This window comes from Calidris pugnax, unplaced genomic scaffold (genome assembly GCF_001431845.1).
Source record: "Calidris pugnax isolate Ruff unplaced genomic scaffold, ASM143184v1 scaffold4, whole genome shotgun sequence".
In the NCBI taxonomy this organism is placed as follows: domain Eukaryota; kingdom Metazoa; phylum Chordata; class Aves; order Charadriiformes; family Scolopacidae; genus Calidris; species Calidris pugnax.
The window spans coordinates 3,454,899-3,462,296 of NW_015090781.1; positions in this window are offsets into that span (position 1 = coordinate 3,454,899).

The following is a 7,398-nucleotide window of genomic DNA, read 5'->3' on the forward strand; positions in this document are numbered from 1 at the left end:
CCCTGGCTCCCAAAGGGGCCACCAAGCCATGGCCACCAGCTCCCAGACCCCGTGCCTCAGTTTCCCCTCCCCCCCAGACCAGCCCTCCCACCCTGCACCACCACCCCGGCCCCCCACGGCGTCACCCCCCCCCGGGTTATCCCTGCCTGGCGCTGCCCTCACAGGTGCTGGCTATAAAAATGAACTCAAAATACATATAAATCCTCCAGCCTGACGCGAGGAGGGTGACGGGGCCGGGGCAGGACAGCTGGCGCGGCCACCCCAAGGCTCTGCCCGGTCGGTTGGGACCCAGCTGTCACAGGCTGGGGGCCACGCCATGTCCCCAACCCAGGGGACACGCTCTCGGTGTGGGGAGACTCCCCGGCCCCATCAGTGTCCCCCCCTCAGCGCCCCGAGCCCCCCCTGCCTCCCCTCCCTCAGCCAGAAGCCCCGGGGGCTCCGTCTCCCATCAGTAGCCACAAATAAAGGTTGTGAAGCCCAGCAGCAACGACGACTTCTATTTAAAAAATACCTCTCCCCAGGATGATTTATTTGGGGGGGTGTCTCTGCCAGCTCCTAAAGCAGCTCAGACTTGGGGGCTGCCCTCCCCGACAGCTCCCCTTCCCCCAGGGTTATTTACTGGGGGCTGCGTTGGGCAGAGTGGCTCCTTCCATCCCTTCCATCCCCTTCCATCCCTTCCTCCTCCCACTGGGATTTTTACTTCTTATTTCTCCTTTTCCCATGAAAAAGGGCACAGATATTCACCTTGGTGGAGGGGGCACACACTCCCCGTGCTGTTCCCCCCACCAGCATTCCTCGACCCAACCGCAGCTTCCCGGGCGTTTCGCTTCCGATGGGAAGGGAGATAATGGAAGAGATTGCAATAAAAACCCCAACGAGCCCAAATTCAGCCAACTGAGCCCAAAGCCGTGATTTCACCCGGAGCCGAGCGCAAGGCTGTGGTGCGAGCTTGCTTCCCCTTAAAACAAAACAAGATCAAATAAAATAAGATTAAAAAAGCTTCAGCGCAGCACCGGGGTGGGTGCCCGGGTGGGTGGGCAAGTGGCTGGAGCATCACCGTGGCCACGGGTCCGGGTGCCCCTCGCCCACGCGTGCCCGGGCAGAGCAGGGCAGGGCTGGGGGTGCCCTCAGAGAGAGAAGATGAAGGTTGAAATCTCCGGTCCCTCTCTGATAAAGGCAGCGACCTGTGTGTGTGTGGAGGGGTGCGAGGCCATAAAAAAAAATGGGAAATACCAGTCAAAGAGGGACAAAAATCTCAGTGTTTATTTCTCCTTCAGCCTGGGGATGATTATTATTATTATTATTGTTATTATTATTATTTTCTTTTTTTTTTTTTTCCCCTGCCCGCATCCAATCCGCTCGGTCCCCGGCCCTTTCGGGAGCATTAAATTCATCACGTGCAGGGAAAGTGGGGCTCGTGCGGGGAAAGGGAAGACACAAGGAAGGTCACACGCAGCCCCCCCATAAATTACAGCCCCGTGTCCCCCCGTGACCAGCGAGAGGGGAGGGGGAGAAGCGCGGCGGCTCCGGGGGCAGGGGGGGGCAGCGGGGGCCGATCCATAACGCCGTGACAAGTCAAACAACTCTCCCAGGGCGTTCACTTGCCAGAGAAGTATTTCTCACATCCCATCCGTTAGGCAAACAAGATGAAAAAGTATTTCCTACTTTGCTGAAAAAAAAATATTGGGGCTCGGTAGAAAGCGTGCCTTAAAAAAAATTAAAAAAAAAAAAAAAAAAGAAAAAAAATTAAGTGGAGAAATTAAGTGTGACCATCTATAATGTTTTTTTCCAGCCGCTCTGACAGCCTTCCAGCCATCCTGGCCGGGCAGGGAGGGAGCTGATGCTTTAAAGAGCCCTAAGAGTTTCTTGCTTTTTTGGCTCGTCCTGGAGCTGCAGGAACAGTAACGAGTCAAATTAGTTGGAAAGAAACAACCCCAGAATCTGCTTCCCCCTCCAAACCCCCTCCAAACCCCCCCCAAACCCCACTTCACTGAACCAAACCCAAATAATTTGCTGCGTTTCTTTTTCCTCTTCCCTTTTCCTGCCAGGTCAGCGGGGAACGTGTTTCATGACATGCTTTTTTTTGCTTTTTTTTTTAATCCTACCAAATGATTTTTGAAACCAGAAGGTCCTCCCAAAGTTTGCCTTTCTCGCTGGCTGCCTTTTCTGATGCTTTTGGACAAGCCAAAAAAATCCAAAGGGGAAAAAAGGCTTCTTCCAAGGGTTTTGATCACTTCTAGTCCCGGCGGTGGCCTCCGACGGGGAGGAAGAGGTGGAAGAGGAGCTTCACAGACCGACTGGAAGAGGCAGCCCCTGACTGGCCGCTGGAAAAAACCAAACCTGTGAAAGAAAAAGGATCACCCCCAAACACGAGTTGTCTTTCTACTAAATTTTAATTTATTTCTTTTTTTTTTTTAATTTTTTTTTTTTTTGGACAAAGACATCTAAATTATACACTGAGTAACAACATATGACCAGATATTGCAAATACCCCTTTTTGGTGAAATTCAAAAAAGGGAACATAAAAGAAAGAGCTTGGGTGGACCCGGCGGGTCCAGGGAACGCAACAGCCGCCACCGTTGGCTTTCGCAGGAGGGGGAGCCCCGTGGGGCAGGGGGTGAGTTCCAGGGGGCTGGTCCCATCCCACCACATCCCACCACACGGGATAAAACCCGTCTGGTGCTCAGTTATCTTTTTGACAAAGGTCATTAACACGCAAGAAGCAGGACTGGTTGGGGGGAAAATGGGAGAAGGTTGGCATGAGGCTTTGGGGAGCATTCTCCAAGGGCATGGAGGGAGGTTCTCCAGCAGAGCCGCAGCTGGAGGAGGAAACCAGTGCTCGTGGTCAGAGCAAGGGTTTAGACCCACTGGCCCTGATGTGCCCTTGGAGGATTCACTTCTCCATCCCCTCTCCCCTCCAGAGAACACCACGGGGCAGGAGAGGGAGGGGGGTTCTCACCTATCGCAAAGGTAGAGCCAGATTGGATGATGTGAAATGAAGCCAAACTCCCCAGGGAGGGGATTTAACCCCCACGACAAACTTGTGGAGGTCTGTGGTGGATCTGTCTGCCACCCCCAGCCTTTAAATCAAGGCTGGGTGTCTTCCCACCAGAGGGGCTCTAACTCAACCGCGCGCGGTGGCGGCGGGGCGGCGTTTAATGGGCTGTCAGGGAGGTCAGGAGAGAGAGGAACATGATGGTCCCTTCTGGCTCTGAAGATCTATGAATTGAGAGCTCCACCCACACCAATGAGACCCTTCACTTCCCCCAAATCTCACTTAAAGGAGGGCGAAGCAGAGAGAGTTGGAAGGACAAAGCCTCGTGTGCACAGTTATAAGCCATAAAGAGGAGTTTATGGAAGGGAGAGGGGGTTTTGCTGAACGGTGGCGGGTGTTTGGTTTTTTTTGGCTGTTCCCAGCCAGTTTTACAGGTGGTCCTCAGCCAGGTGCTGGCCAGGGATGGGCAAGAGCCCGGCGGAGGGTACAGCAGATGTAAACACATTCAGATAAGGAGCGGCGAGTGAAGAGAGTCTCAAATCCTTTCACATTTCAAAGACATCTAAATTATACACTGAGTAACAACATATGACCAGATATTGCAAATACCCCTTTTTGGTGAAATTCAAAAAAGGGAACATAAAAGAAAGAGCTTGGGTGGACCCGGCGGGTCCAGGGAACGCAACAGCCGCCACCGTTGGCTTTCGCAGGAGGGGGAGCCCCGTGGGGCAGGGGGTGAGTTCCAGGGGGCTGGTCCCATCCCACCACATCCCACCACACGGGATAAAACCCGTCTGGTGCTCAGTTATCTTTTTGACAAAGGTCATTAACACGCAAGAAGCAGGACTGGTTGGGGGGAAAATGGGAGAAGGTTGGCATGAGGCTTTGGGGAGCATTCTCCAAGGGCATGGAGGGAGGTTCTCCAGCAGAGCCGCAGCTGGAGGAGGAAACCAGTGCTCGTGGTCAGAGCAAGGGTTTAGACCCACTGGCCCTGATGTGCCCTTGGAGGATTCACTTCTCCATCCCCTCTCCCCTCCAGAGAACACCACGGGGCAGGAGAGGGAGGGGGGTTCTCACCTATCGCAAAGGTAGAGCCAGATTGGATGATGTGAAATGAAGCCAAACTCCCCAGGGAGGGGATTTAACCCCCACGACAAACTTGTGGAGGTCTGTGGTGGATCTGTCTGCCACCCCCAGCCTTTAAATCAAGGCTGGGTGTCTTCCCACCAGAGGGGCTCTAACTCAACCGCGCGCGGTGGCGGCGGGGCGGCGTTTAATGGGCTGTCAGGGAGGTCAGGAGAGAGAGGAACATGATGGTCCCTTCTGGCTCTGAAGATCTATGAATTGAGAGCTCCACCCACACCAATGAGACCCTTCACTTCCCCCAAATCTCACTTAAAGGAGGGCGAAGCAGAGAGAGTTGGAAGGACAAAGCCTCGTGTGCACAGTTATAAGCCATAAAGAGGAGTTTATGGAAGGGAGAGGGGGTTTTGCTGAACGGTGGCGGGTGTTTGGTTTTTTTTGGCTGTTCCCAGCCAGTTTTACAGGTGGTCCTCAGCCAGGTGCTGGCCAGGGATGGGCAAGAGCCCGGCGGAGGGTACAGCAGATGTAAACACATTCAGATAAGGAGCGGCGAGTGAAGAGAGTCTCAAATCCTTTCACATTTTCCCCAGGTGGATGCACAGAGAGATGTTTACAATACAAAGAGCATCCTCAGCCATCACCGCAGGGTGATCTGCTGGAGTCCCCTCGTTGTAACCACCCCCACCTCCTCCTCGCTCTGTCACACTCTTCCTCTCTCCCTACCTGGCCCCGGTTAAACCAAATGAACCTACTGGATTAGAGGCTGAAGCTCTGGCTGGTGCAGATGCACACAACCCCTACGTGTGGCTACACGCAGACAGAAGGACCAAGCCAGCAAACACTCCTGGATCCTGAGTTCAGTAAAAGGCAACTCCTCCTTCCAACCCAGAGCCATAGGAAAATTACCGTCTATTTATTTTACACACCTTTCCAAGTTTAAGCAAAGTGAGCCTATAAAAACCAAATTACCCTCTGGGATGTTTTTTGGATCCTGGAAGCCAACCGTGGCACAGGTGGGGTCTCACTGGGCCAGTTTGCTGCTGGGAAAAACGTAGGGAGCAGGGAAGCACCAACTCAACTCCTTTGCAAGTGAGAAGGATCCACGTCTGACCCCCCAAGGGGACGTCGCTCTGTCCTGCCCGGGCCAGAGGAGGGGTACCCCAGCACCTCACTCTGCCCCCGACATGCAGTGGGGACAAATCCAAAGCTTGGGAGGATCTGCCACCAAGCTCTGCCACCCAGCCAGCACAGAGCACACCTTAAGAGAGAGCTGCAATTCTTTCCAGAAATGCATTAATCACAAGGAAGGGGTGATGCCAGGATGCATTTCTGCTCCTCGGGCTGACCCAGGTGCTCAGATTCCTGGGGTTCCTGACACGCCAACGGGGCTGGGGAGTCACCGACCGAGCTGTGTTTAAATGAACAGCTCTCCTCATCTCATGGCTCCTTACTCAACCCCTGCGAAGCCGGAGCCGTGTCACTCGGTGTCATTAGCGATTGCTTAACAGCTCACTTCAGCCTGGGCTCCTCTTCCCCCTCCCAGGCGCCCAGATTTTTTTTTCAAGCAAGGCTGTGCTACTCGGGCACGCACGTCCTGCCGCGGTGCCGGAGACAGATGCACTCCGAGGGTGCTGACTCACGGACGCAGGCAGATTAAAGTTGGATTACTAAAGCAGTTGCTGTCCCAGCTGTCCCTCTGCCCCCAGCCACAGCAAAGACAGCTGAACTACAGGCAAGATCAACCCCTCGACTGCTACTGCACATCCTGATGTATGAGGTGGGGAGGGAAGGGGGGGGGAAGAGAAACGGACCCCCAGCTCAACCCCAGATGATTTTAATCTGCCGGGCTGTAACACGTAGGCGGACAGGGGCCGCTTCACGTACAGTGCAGATGTTTCTGGAGACGTCCAGGGGAAGGGAGGAGCAAAAGTGCTGGGAGCTCCAGGGGTGTCAGCCGTCTGCCCGGGTCCGTGAGTCAACCCGCTGACGCGTGGTAAAGCCACATGCTTTAGTCCAGGCAGCTTTTCCCCACGCCGCCCGAGAGGTGGAAGGGGTAATGCAGTCCCTAGTCATTCCCTGGCCTTTTGCAGGCAGGCAGCAAACAAAGCTGGCAAGCAGGGCAGTGGGATTATTTTACCATCTGTGCATTAGAAACCGGCCCAGGAGTCACCAAGCTCTCTTCACGCAGGACATGGCTGCTCTGGCGCGTTAATGACTCCCGCTCGCTGTCAGCTGGGGCTAGATTTGAATCGGGGATGAGGAGGTGGAAAACACATTCCCTTTCCTCTTCCAGCAACTGCATCCTTTTAGAGGAAAACCAGTTCAGGGGAGAATGAATCCTCGTTTTAAAGGGAGCTTCCCATCTGCTGCCCATCAGGCTCCTCACCCTCCACCATGGCATTTCCAATCCGCAGCCGGCACCGGGCTGGGGGGACCTCGGGTCCCAGGGAGCCCCCCAAGCCCTCCGAAGGGCAAAGCAAGGCCTGACGAGGAAGGGGAGGGGGTGGGAGAATATATTTTGCACATTTCGAAAAGGAAACCTGGGACCTGGTATCTCATTCTGGAAAGTAATCATGGACTTAATTGCATTTTGCTGCGGAGTTGCCTTAACATCAAGGGAAAATCAACAGGGATTGTTCGACATCAAGACTAATCTCACACATGGAACTTACTGAACGCAGGAACCACGTTTTTGCTGGCTCAAGGTGAAATGCTGGGCTAAATTCTCCTTCAGCTGCGAGAAAAGCCCTAGGCACGCTCACCCTGCATTATTCCAACTGTAAAGAGCTTCAATTATCCACACATAACCCTTCTCTCCCTTCTCCGGCGGTGTCGCAATGCAACAGTGCCTCGTTATGATCAAACTCCTCTTTTATGGCTCTAGGAATAGGGGGAAGTCTTCTACCCTCATTACACAAATGACTCCTTAGCAGCTTTATTTTAAGAAACTACCCACAAGTGGTAACACAACCGCGTTTTATCTGTCACTGAGGGGAAGCTGTGACTGACACCTGAGCGTGTCCTCAGCAACCGCAAACCCGCACGTATAGGGCAGGTCCTATGCATCTAAGCCACTACAGTAACTCACCACTCCCTCTGCTCCACACTGAATCACACTCCTGCTTCTGCTTACAAACCTGCTGGCTAATCAGACATTTAATACTATTTATGCATAGGGAGGAAATATATAATTCCTTTATTGGGATAAAAAAAAACGATACTAAAGAGCAGGTCAAGTTCCAAATCCAGCAGTAGGTTTTAACTGATGTTGTTCCCTTTTTTTTCTCTCTCTCTCTCTTTTTTTTTTTTTTTTTTTTTTT